This window comes from Mytilus galloprovincialis, chromosome 11 (genome assembly GCF_965363235.1).
Source record: "Mytilus galloprovincialis chromosome 11, xbMytGall1.hap1.1, whole genome shotgun sequence".
NCBI lineage: Eukaryota > Metazoa > Mollusca > Bivalvia > Mytilida > Mytilidae > Mytilus > Mytilus galloprovincialis.
In genome coordinates, this window is record NC_134848.1 from 86,032,789 (window position 1) to 86,044,984 (window position 12,196).

General features: G+C 30.9%; 1 long non-coding RNA gene across 1 annotated transcript; it reads left to right on the forward strand.

Annotated features, from left to right (window-relative positions):
• The first annotated feature begins 202 nt into the window (after positions 1-202).
• LOC143052963 (uncharacterized) lies at positions 203-3,465 on the forward strand. Its single transcript, XR_012971312.1, has 2 exons — positions 203-1,708; positions 2,943-3,465. It is a non-coding gene; the product is annotated as an uncharacterized LOC143052963 (long non-coding RNA).
• The last annotated feature ends 8,731 nt before the right edge of the window (positions 3,466-12,196 follow it).

Below are 12,196 nucleotides of genomic sequence, written 5' to 3' on the forward strand. Positions count from 1 at the left end.
ATAAAAATTCATATATCATTTTTTTAAACTGGTTTAAATACTCTTTATCTATGGTTGAGACAGATGCTAAAAATGTAATATTAGGAATAATTAATGATTTAGTAACTGTTATCCTTCCTATCATGGTTAAGTTTCTCTTTTTCCAATTAAGAATAATTTTTGCTGATTTTTCTAAAAGTTTTTCTGCATTTAATCTTTGACACTCTTTTTTATTATGACCAAAATATATACCTAGGCTTTTTACAGGTATATTTGTCCAGTTAATATTTTCATGTTTATCTTTGCAGTTTTTTTGCTTCCCAAGCCAAACACCCTCAGTTTTAGCTCTGTTTAATTTCAAACCTGACAATGTTCCAAATGTTTCAATCATATTAAGTGCTTTTGAAATGTCTTGTTTTGTTCTAAGAAAAAGAGTGGTATCATCTGCTAGTTGACTAATTTTTAATGTGTGAGTTTTGCCATCAAGTTTAATTTCAAAGCCTTTGAGGTCATGATCTTGTCTGATCCTACATGCTAAAATTTCAACAGCAATTACAAAAATTATCGCACTGCATGGGCACCCTTGCCTAATCCCACGAAAAATGCTTATAGGTTTTGAAATCCAACCATTGTTTATAACTGAGCTTTTAATATCAGTATATAGAACTTTAATCCATTTCAACATTGAACTTTTAAATCCAAATTTTTTTAAAGCTAAAAACATGAAATCCCACTCTAAAGAATCAAAAGCTTTAGAGAAATCTAAGAAAAGAAGAGCTCCCTCTATGTTGAATTTTTCTGCAAAATCAATGATATCTTGAATTTGTCTAATGTTATATCCAATATATCTATTTTTTACATACCCATTTTGATCCCCATGAATAATTTGTGGTAATATTTTACTAATTCTTTGTGCTAATGACTGAGCTACAATCTTTGTATCTACATTTAATAATGTTATTGGCCTATAGTTATCTAAAGATAGTGGGTCATTTTTTTTTTATGTAGAAGGGAAATAACTCCTATTTTTTGTAAATTAGTTAACTCCCCTTTTTCATATGAAAAATTGAATGTATTAACAGCAAATTCTTTCAGATCTTCCCAAAATATCTTGTAAAACTCTACACTTAAACCATCAATGCCTGGGGCTTTATTGAGTTTCATTTTAAATAGAGATTCTGTGCATTCCTGGATACTTAATAGACCTTCCATACTTTCACTTTCTTTATTGGTTAATTTATGATCAATTTCTGTATTCATAATGTAATCTTTAATATAAGTTATGTTAGGGTTTGAACTTTTGTATATATCTTGATAAAATTCTCTTTCAAGTTGCAATATTTTTGTAGGATCTCTGTGTATCTCCCCATCTTTATCTTTAAGGGCTGTTATTGTTTTTTTTGTTTGCCTAGATTTTTCTAATCCTAAAAAGAATTTTGTATTTTTTTCCCCTTCTTCCACCCACTTAATTCTAGATCTAATTTGTGCCCCTTTAGTTTTCGCTTCATATAAATTACTAAGTTTGTTTTCTAATTTATTGATTTCATCATTGAAATAGGCAATAACATCTTCTTGGCACTTCAAATTTATACATTCATTTAATTTTTTAAGTTTATTTTCTAAAATGTTTATTTCTTTTACATTGTTTTGTGCTTTCCTTTTACAGAATGCTATAGTATAGTCTCGCACCTCTGTTTTAAAGAGATCCCATTGAAGCCCAACGTCGTTGGTAAGTAATACTTTACATTCATACTGTTTTATAAGTTTTTTAATTATGTTTTGATACTCATTATTTTCTAAAACACTATTATTTATTTTAAAATATCCTTTTCCTTTTTGTTGTGATCTACAGTTTATCATAAGAGATATTGCTTGATGATCTGTATGGGTTATAATGGCTGGTCTTATGTCTGTTGGTTCTTTTTGAGTTCGTATTTCAGGACAGGTTAAAAAGAAATCAATTCTTGATGCTTCATTGATGTTATTTTTCCTTCTCCAAGTAAATTGTATTTTTTTACCATGTATTTCTCGCCATATATCACTTAACTTATGCGATTTTATTAAAGATTTTAAGCTGGGTACAGCTTTTTTTTCTTTAAAGGACTTTTTTGACATATTATGCTTGTTGTCTATATTAGTTAAGGTGTCATTCATGTCTCCTCCTATAATGACCATTCCTAAGCTATTTTTAGTTATAACATCTTTAACTTTTTTAAAGAAGACATTTCTTTTTTTGGGTATGTTTGGTGCATAAATATTTACCAAGGTATATATACTGTCTTCAATTTCAATATTTAAAAGGATTAACCTGCCTTCTTCATCTTGAAATTTATCTATAAATTTACAATCTATCTCATTATTTATGAAGATTGAGACTCCTTTTGATTGTGAGGTTCCAAAGCTGTGATATTGTTGACCTTTAAATTCATATTCTAAATTTACTTTCAATTTGTCTGTAAAATGACTTTCCTGTACAAATAATATGTTACATTTTTGATACTTTATCCACATATATAATCTTTGTCTTTTCTCTTTTGCACCAAGACCCTGACAATTTAAGGAGCAAATATGTATTTTTTTTGTCATAATTTTCTTATTAAAATTGGTATGTGTTTAAAATACTGGCATGTTAACATATTCAAGCTAATAAATTCCTGTATGACAATACAGATGCATATATATATATCAAATAAACTCAAATCTATATAAAGTATTTGTTCTATACATACATGTATTTTAGAACATGAATTAATATCTTCTATATAAAATGAGCAGTATCTTTTGTGTAAACATGTACTAAATTTGACAAGTAATATTAAGCAATATAAAATTGTCTGCTTATATTCCTTTAGGTATGATATATTCATTTCATTCTTTTGATTAGTGATGCATTTTAATAATACATTTTTTGGAAACATATTTTCTTGGTTCAATAAATAGCACGTCTTGTTTTCTTTTTTCAGCTGCCTAACGACCTTGACACTGATAAAGGCTTGGCATGAATAAAAACAGTGATCGAATATCGTGGAATCGAACTGCTTGTAGCTGTGTTTATAGAATATGACATACGTGGATTTAATTTGAAAGAAACTGGATGTATTATGTGAATAGTGAAAGATAATAATATCACCTGGAATGTACTTAGCAATCGTCGAGATTATTCTATTTTTAGAATTGGAATGTATTTTCAACAAATTAGTTATCAACAGAAAATCCCTTTGCGTAGCTGATAAGTGAGACATAGTTATTGACAAATGGACATCTTTAATTAAACAATATAAAGAGAATGTCCTATGTGTAATCAAGCATTTGAACATGTAATGTTCTATAAATAGATTGTACAAAATGTGTGATATCAGAACTTTAAGTCTGATGAATATGACAATAAATAATAGATATGAATATACTGTTTTGGACTTGTATTTATATTTACATTTCTGAATTCTAATATCTTGAATTATATCAAATAAATATTCTGTATTATAATTGCTGTTATTATTCATACATGACTCAATGTGAGGCGATTTATATACAAATTCATTCTTTTTGTATCTTGTGTTACATTTAACTATTTCATATTTTCTAGTTTCATGAATATTCATCCCTGAATGTATGTAATCATTTATTACATCACACTCATTTTTTTTTTCATTTTTTACTTGGTTTAATAATTTACCAGTAATACATAGGTTGCGTTCGTTAAAATCAAAAATGTCACAACAGACACGGGCATAGCGAACAAGTGAGGCCCCTAATTGGGGGGTCCTAGTAATCACATAATCACCATTTTTTGCCAATATAATCACATAATCATTAAATATTTGCTTATCTTTAGTAATCAAATAATCATAAACTAAAAATACAGTCCTAGGTAATCAAATAATCATGAAATATTTGGCTTAATAATCAAATAATCATTAAAAAAACGGCCAAGTAATCACATAATCAAAAACCCCATGAGGGCCCTCACAAGTTGTGAAATATAAACACCGTAAGATGGTGCCAAAGGAACATCACCATCTAAAAATGGAAAATTAACAATAGTGAACGAAAAATCGTCTCTTTTGTCGTACATTTTAGGGTGTAGATTCCTGTTTATAACCGAAATATCTAAATCCAGGGAAGAGCAGTTTTTACCGAATACACTTGATTTATTTAAAGTAATTTCTTTGGAGTACGGATCTTTACTGAGTTTAGTCATAAACTGTGATTCGTAACAGTACAAAAACAAGTCTGCTATTAAAGGGGCACAAATGTTAAAAGGACATAATAATTTCCTTTTATTAGATAGAATTTGTATTAGTTTATAAACAACTTTTGAAGTTTCGTGTACATGATGTAGTCAATTGAAAAACACATTTCGAATGGTTCAATAAATGTCGAAGTGCTTTAATTTGTAAATGGTTTTCAATAAATGTCGAAGTGCTTTAATTTGTAAATGATTTTCAATAAATGTCGAAGTCAGTAGCCTGTAATTCAGTGGTTGTCGTTTGTTTATGTGTTACAAATAATTTAGTTTTCTCGTTTGAATTGTTTTACATTGTCTTATCGGGGCCTTTTATAGCTGACTATGCGGTATGGACTTTGCTTATTGTTGAAGGCCGTAAGGTAACATAAGGTTGTTAATGTCTGTGTTATTTTGATCTTTTATGGATAGTTGTCTCATTGGCAATCATACCACATCTTCTCTCTGATATTTGCATTTTGAAGGTTTTTTTTGTTTGTTTTGTATTTATTTTACAATATTGGAAGTAATTAGCAAAATAAAGTCTAGGGGCAATTTTCTAATTATAAAGATACCAAAGAGAAATAACCCTTAAAAAAACCCAACATCCTGCCAAAAATGGAAATCTAAAAAATAAAGACACAATTAAATAAATAACGGAAATAATTGAAACGACCACTCCCCTCGTACAATATATTTACCATTACAACAAAAAACACTTAGCCACATTTCAACATTCGAATCTGTAAATGTAAGATTAAATTAATGGGAACGTAAATAAACATGAATTTGTGTTTGTAAAAGTTTTTTTCTTTTCTGTTTACAGAAAAAAAAATGGAACAAGGTAAGATTTTACTCCTTAAAAATTCAGTTGTTATGTGACTGTTTTGTTGTCGATTCCTGCACAGAACGAAACATATTTAGGTTATTTTCTGAAGGTGGCAAGAAAAGAAATCAAGTTAATTAGAATATTTGAAATTTCATTCGGTATTATACGATGATGACTGATGTACTCATATTTTTACTATTTTATTTATTGTGTCTAATTATTTTATGCATCAATGTAAATATAACGGAATTTGACGAGACTGTCATTAAAGTGAGGGTTTAGCGATATGGAACCAGGTTTAATCCACCATTTATACATTTGAAAATGCCTGTACATGTACCAAGTCATATGACAGTTCTTGTCCATTCGTTTTTGATAGGTTTTGTTATTAGATTTTGCCATGTGATTACGGACTTTCCGAATTGATTTTCCACTAAGTTCAGTATTTTTGTGAATTTACTTTTTTCATAACCTGTTTCTTTAATGTACAAAAAATCATTGTAAAATGATTATCGCTATATTAGTGTTGAGGGCTAATAGCATTGTTCTCAAGTTGCTTTTAATAGATTGAAAACATAAAACGAATTCATTTTAATCATCTCTTAGTATTTGGCATTTTTTTGGAATTTTAGGTCCTTAATGCTCCTTAACTTTGTTTAGTTTTACAATCATCTTGATCTTAGCGTCACTGATGAGTCTTATGTAGACGAAACGCGCGTCTGGCGTAGAAAATTATAATCCTGGTACCTTTGATAACTATTAGTCAACTAAAGTTCAAAAACTGTATAAAATGTTCAACTGCTGTAAATTTTATATTTAGTTTACTACATTTATCATGCAGTGTCGTGTTCAATACAGTAATGAAAATGCTAAACTCTACTTACAGAAACTACTTGCAGCTGCTGAGGATGGACAATTAATTGATGTGAAACGATACATTAAAAAAGGAGCGAATTTAGAATGTAGAGGAAAAGTAAGAAAATTAACTGAAGAAATATATTTTATGATAGTATTATAAATATGGTGAAGTAATCAAAAGTGCTAGTAATTCCTGACACAAATCAGTATAGAATTTCGTTGAACTGTCTATTTGAATATAAAATAGCTCTAGAGCTATTTTATATTCAAATAGATAGTTCAACGTAATTCAAGTCAATAAGTAATCTACATTTGGTAGTTAGGAAATTTCAATTCTTTTACAACTTTAATTTACAAAAACAATGATGGTAATGCTATTCGTTGCTGATAAAAAAGAAAACTTTGATGAAAGTACAAATTATCAAGACTAATGTTGTAACCCGACAGAATTTACACAGCACTGATAGCTTTAGAAAAAAAAAACAGAATAAAAAAAAACTATGACAGCGAAAGTAAACCCATTTGAATGAAAAAATTATGATAAAAAAAATTATTCATTTTTTTTAACCAGAATTTCAATTTTGTGTAACAGCATGTTTCGTCTAAAACAGTATCATTAGAGTCGCTCAAATGAAACTAAAGGCTCTTATAAGCCTGTGTTTCTCACCTTCATCTTCAACAATGGCCACTTAGTTTTTGTTAAACATTATCCTTAAATCGTAACAACTCTTTTAAATGTGTAATACCGCCATTGCTTTTCCTGTACTAGTCATTGTTAAATTTGCACTTTTAAAATTTTTTGGCAGACTAAAGTAATATCACAAAAAAACTGAGTTTATCTTTGTTTCGAGTAATGAAATACTTGGCATGAGGAAAGCTTAATCCTGTCCAGTACCATAGAAAAAACGTCAAATGACTTTTCATTGCATATGAGACAATGACCATCACTGGAAGCAAACCAATCAAATTTCCCTCTTATTTAACCCGTGTATAAGCGTTAGTAACAATGTAACTTCAAGTTTCGAAAATGTTCTATAGAAACCACAAATATAAGCATAATTCTGATTTGAAATACCCAAGACATATGTTTATACCCTAAAAATGTTTTACTGCAATGAAATATAGGATTATTTAATAACCTGCAACTGTCAATTTAAAGGGAATTTTTGTTCGACCTGTTTTCGTATACAAACGGCTATGACGTGATTTACCATGATAAGGTGGTATGACACCTTAAGAGTAAACTAACAATTTCTTTCGTGTTAACATATTTGTTGATCATTTCCTACTGATACATTTTCCTGACTAAAGTTTTCATTAAAGTTTTTATGAAAAGTAAACACGAAAATGCAAAAATAATGTGAAACATATCCTTAAAGGGGCAACAACTCTAATAACGAGTCGAATGAAAATTTCTATACATCTATCTGTTACAGTTTTCAATATGATAGGAAAAAATATTGAAAATCATCATTAAAGGACAGTAACTGCTATAAGATTTTGTCTGATAGTGTTTACTTAAATAAACAATAGTGAGAGCTCAACAATCGCAACATGGTTGCTTCAATTAATAATGGTTTTCAAACTATTAGGCAAAACTTGTATTATATACTATTGTTCTATTTTTACCTATGTTAGCCATTATATATCTAAAGGCAGTCGGAGCCATCAGACATATTCTTCTTAAAATAAGACACCATAAAAGAAAATTTATGGCAAAGCTTAGTAACATTGCGCTTAGTGATTACAGCGGAAGATATTTTTTAAAAGTGAGGACGACTGACGCCGGACGCCAAGTTATGAGATATGTTCATTTGGCTTTTGGGCCAGGTAAGCTAAAAAGTTAAAACATTTCAAATAAATACAAAAGTTGAAAAGCATCAATTATTAATACATCTTTGATGGTGAAACCCTCTAATAAGAAAGACTACTAGTGAAAATTATTAACACATTTAGAAATAGACCTATCTTTAAAAAGTCTAAAATGGCTACCAAATTTAAAACGGCTGCCAACATTATGACTAAGAATATAAACCATCCTGAATTTAGGTGCAAACTGAATCAGCCTAACCAAACAGCTTTTCCAAAGAAAGCATTCACTTGGGTACAGAAACTTCTTAAACAAGACCACACAATGTTCATTATTCACATGATCTATTCTGTAGAAAGTGTCATTCCTTTACTTTAAAGGGATCATTTCTACCAATGTATTTGAATGAGACACTTGACTGCTGGGCGGCTATTTCAAAATGCCGACCATAAAGGATGAGAATGGCTTCAGGTTCTAAGTGTTCATTAGCATCATAACTAACCATGTGCAAAGTTTCTAAGTGGTCAATATATTTATTTGATTGCTGCCACTTATTTAGGATTTTTTTCCTTTAAAGTGATCAATTATTCTTATATCCGCTGGATTAATAAAAAAATAATAAATCAAATGAATGTTCATATTCTAAAATCGGTTGATGACATTATACGGGTTATTTTATTCTGATACATTTCATGATGGTATAATACTAAACTCTAACGGGTGGGAGTATGCTTGATTTTTCATATAATAAAGATATAATCTTTCAATCAGTTTAATTGAGGTTAAGATTTAGCATACCATTAACTGCTAGTAGTTCTTTGTCTTTTGTCAATTTATGAACCAGTGCCATTTTGTGGAGTTACTTTTGTTATTTTTTCTGACATCATCTTTTAAACTTAGTTTAACTGTGCGTGTTCTTTTTTTTAATGCATTGGCTACAGGTATAGGGGAGGGTAGAAATCTCAAAACAACAATTAAATCCCGCCGCGCTTTTGCGCCTGTCACAATAAGGAGCTTCTGGCCTTCATTAAACTTGTATGATTTTTAACGTCAGTTTCTGTTACATATGTCGGAGTTTTTAAGTATGACGTCCAATATCACTGAACTAGTACACATTATGTTTAGGGTCCAGCTAAAGCACGCGTCCTAGCGCTGGATTTTCTCCCTGTATTGAAGACAATTGGTGACCTTTGGTTGTTCTCTGGTCTTTGGTCGGGTTGTTGTCTCTAACTTTATCAATAAGAGTGTCGAGACTTATCACTTACAATATTGAACTAAAGGTAAAGCTGTTTGTGAGAACAGTGCATAAAACGCATACAATCATCAGGACAAATGATCCACCGCCTTTAACGTTGTTTTTTTTAAAGAAAAAGTTAGATCAATTATCAACATCATTATATATACAAAAGGTCTTATTTAGTTTTGTAAATTTTGTAAGAATCGGTTGAATAATCATCTTTAGTTAGATACTATTAATCGTACTGAACTTATCTCATACATTTTGAAAAGCAAAAACTCATCATTGACACTCATATCAAATTATTTATCAAGCAAAACAGGTACAAAATTGAAGAGCATTTAGCATGTTTAGGATTCAAAAACTCCAAAAAGTTGTGCCAAATACGGCTTCGGTAATCTATGCCTGGGATAAAAAATCCTTAATTTTTCGAAAAATTAAAAGTTTTGTAAGCAGAAAACTTATAAAAATGCCCACTTTATTGATATTCATGTCAACACCGAAATGTTGATTACTGGGCTGGTGAAACCCTCGGGGACGAAACGTCTACCAGCAGTGGCATCGACCCAGTGCTTTAAATAGTTATCAGGTACTTGGATTATAATTTAGTTTACCTGACGCAGGTTTCGTCTACATAAGTCTCATCATTGACGCTCGTATCAAATTATTTATGAAGCCAAACAGGTACAAAGTTGAAAAGCATTTAGGATCCAAAATTCCCAAAAGTTGTGGCAAATTCTGTCAAGGTAAAATAGTAATTTTAAAAAGAAACAGTTCTAACATCTCACAACAAAAAATGTCATTTGTTTGTTGTTTCTTTAGAAAAAAAATACCAATAGTTAAACTGGTTATTGAATATCATTGCTAACCCCTGCTCTCTGTGATTGATATTTCTTAATTCTTACTTATAACACAACATTATTTGATATATGACACAAATTTTGATATAAAAGCCGCGTCGGATAGAAATCGACCGTATGCCAAAAAAATCTCAATTTGAGTTTTGTTCATAATAATTTTGTTGATAGTCATACAATTTGAATACAAAAATAAAATTTTGTCTAACTTTCTTTTTAAAAGGTTTCGACATTTCAACGTTTTGACGGATACATATATTTAATATCAGATCTTACGACAACGTCGTGAAATAACGGTTATCGTGCATTAATTTTATTCTGTATCGATCCTTTTCTCGTAATAAAGAGAGACATGAAAACATACATTTGTATACAAGTTTTCAATCCAACGTTAACCAGAATATGTAAAAGTTGGACGGAAGAAACCAAAGGGACAGTAAAACTCATAAATCTAAACAAACTGACAACGCCATGGCTGAAAAAAAAAAACCAATAGAACACATGACACAACATAGAAAACTTAAGAATGAACAACAGGAACTCCACAAAAAAACTAGGGGTGATCTCAGGTGCTCCGGAAGGGTAATCAGATCCTGCTCCACATGTGGCATCCGTCGTGTTGCTTATGTCTGGCGTACTAAATTATAATCATGGTACCTTTGATAACTGTTATGTGATAACAAATCCGGTAAATAGTCTAATTCGGTAGGTCACATTCACGAAAGGGAAGGGGATTGTAGTTACGACGTAAGGAACATATCCGATATCATTTGTGAAACGGTTATTCCATAAAATATTACTCTTCTGAAGCACAAGGACAGAATTAGTCACGGAAATTAAACTGAACAAAAGGACGGACTTCATTGTACAGATAACGCCTTCTCTCCTCTGTCAGCCCAACTGGCTGAATAACTTCTGGAAGTGTCGTGAGCAACACCGGTAGGTTTTCGCTTTCTTTAGGAGGACCAGTCTTTTCTCTGGTTGATCAAGAGTTTCTCTCGCAAATACGACTCCTACTTCGTTACTGGTCAATCTTAAAGTGATTGAATTTTCCTATGCCTCTGAGTGGTTTACAATATTTAGTGAAAAATTATCCCATCTGTACCACTTAAAGCTGTTTCTGTCATCGTCATTTTCATTGTATATTTCTGACCTATTGCATTTGGCAGAATTGTCAACAAATTTAACCAGTTGCGAAACAGTGTTTACGTCCGACTTTCTAAAAAAAAAGATGCCAAAACATGCGTCACATAAGATTTTGTGTGCCCAGCAATCATAAAATGCAAATTGATAGTTTTGTGTAAATCCTTTGCGCACCTCCACAACAGATAATGTAAAGTAGTTTTATTTTTGTTTTGTCCCACGGAATTATCAACATCAAAACGACACGCCTTTTCACCGTAAGTATTACCAAGTATTACCATGCAGATAATGGTGGGTCATACTTAAAACAGCATTGGGTCCATGTGTCCGACTTCCATTTTCTCCAATTGTTTGTTGCTAATCAATCAAATAATTAGTTTGCATTGAAAAGTTTTCATCGCAAACTCCAAATATTTGAACCTTTCGAGGAGTTAAAAAGTAAAGAGCTCCAACTTATTGAGACGAATGTGGCAAGTTTACATATTGTGAAAAGTCAAAAGTGTAAAGAACATTTTCAAACATTTTTGATCATGGAGTGTTATACTTTCCTATTGGAGACTCAGATACCTTTAATTCATCACGTGATCTTTGTGTACATAATTTATAATACTCACGCTCCGTCTGCGCAGACTGTATATGGTAAATGATTTTCGAGTTGTCACTTTTTTCGCGTCTTCTGAAATAGATCCGGCAATATCCTCCCTCAACTGAAAACACATTTTAAACAGATCGGTCTTTGGTTTCATAAATTGAATATGAGGGACACATGCTTTCTAAACTTTTTAAATACGGTTAGTTGAACATTTTGTTGTTCTGAGTTAACGCATTAACTAAAATATATGGAATGTACATATTTCTTGCTCTCGCTACAAGGTAGAGAATATGAGGGGTATTGTCGGTTGCCCGAGGCGCAGCCTGGAGAAGGAGACCAACGTCATCAGCGTACCGCTTGATAAATGTTATCGTATTTTCAATCACTTCAAATAAATATCCGTGATTCAATTTCTTCCACTAAGACCATCTGATCGAGTGGTTACGGCATTTGCATTTAAGGTCAAGTTACAGTAAACGGGCTATATCTTAGGTTTCAGTAAAATATGGCATACAACTCTTGCTTGATGAACTTCAACTGAAAATCGAAATAATAATGCATTTATATCAATTATCATTTGAAATATGACTGATTGAATACTTACAAAATGGGGGAACATTTGTATAGAAAGCACATAAAATCGGCAAAAACCCTTCTAAAATGTGT